Raw genomic sequence first — 1198 nt, forward strand, 5'->3', positions numbered from 1 at the left:
CTTCTCTAGACTTGTTTATTGTGCATTTGTCCAGATTTGCCGGTGCAAAGTTTTAGTGGAGGTTGGAGTATATTCAGTCTTGCTTGAGCACTCGTCCAGATTTGGTTATGGGGTGTTTATTCATCTTCCTGTCCCAATTGTTCATTCTACTCTTCTCATTGTGTTTTATCAGCACTTTTCCAGCTGCAAAAAGTCCACTTCCTTTTAAAAATTGAATTTATTGCGCTAGAGGCCTCGCCTTCAGCTGGGGGTACAGACTCACTGGGGGTGGCCCACAGCCGGGTTGCAATAGGAGCACTAGCGCCCTGAAAATATATAGTAAAAGATTAAGAAATTGGTCCCCAAATGCATTTTCAGTTAAAAGTAGGTCCTGGGTCTGAAAAGATTGACGTTACCTGTGTTAGAGTGGCAGAGTGCTTGAATACACATTAATTGCTCAAACCCACATTTCTCAACAAGCGCTCTTGAATCGCTCCTGCAAAATACTGACAATCTGGAGGAGCCTTGAAACTTGAAGACATAAGTTGGGTTTCATCTTGAAGGTATGTACCCCTTCCCACACTCTCCTTGACCCGCAAACAATTTAAGGCAGAGTTTTCCAAACTGTGGGTCACAACATGCTAGTGTGTCGGCTGCACTGTGTAGGGCTGCATCTACACAGCTATAAAAAAACGCTCCGAAAATACTCGGGGGGGGGGGGGGAGACCGTTTTAAAGCTCACAATGGAAAATTTCAGGTCTACACCGCCACCTGGTGTCACAGTGTTGTAACACATTTATAACATTTTTATTTATATAATGTAGCTGAGTCCTAGGTGTGTCACGCAAATGCTCCCTGCGCTCCTCCCGGGGCTAGAAAGGGGTTAATTCAACCTCCAGCTTGCTGGTAAAACTGAATTACTGTGTCATGAAATGATGCATGTCTCAAAAGTGTGTCACCAGTATGAAAAGTTTGGAAGGAAGAAGAAGAAGAGGAGTTTGGATTTGATATCCCGCTTTATCACTACCCGAAGGAGTCTCAAAGTGGCTAACAATCTCCTTTCCATTTCTCCCCCACAACAAACACTCTGTGAGGTGAGTGGGGCTGAGAGACTTCAGAGAAGTGTGACTGGCCCAAGGTCACCCAGCAGCTGCATGTGGAGGAGCAGGGAATCGAACCCGGTTCTCCAGATTACGAGACTACCGCTCTTAACCACTAC

This window comes from Podarcis liolepis, assembly GCF_965112155.1.
Source record: "Podarcis liolepis genome assembly, chromosome: 10".
NCBI classification, from domain to species: Eukaryota; Metazoa; Chordata; class Lepidosauria; order Squamata; family Lacertidae; genus Podarcis; species Podarcis liolepis.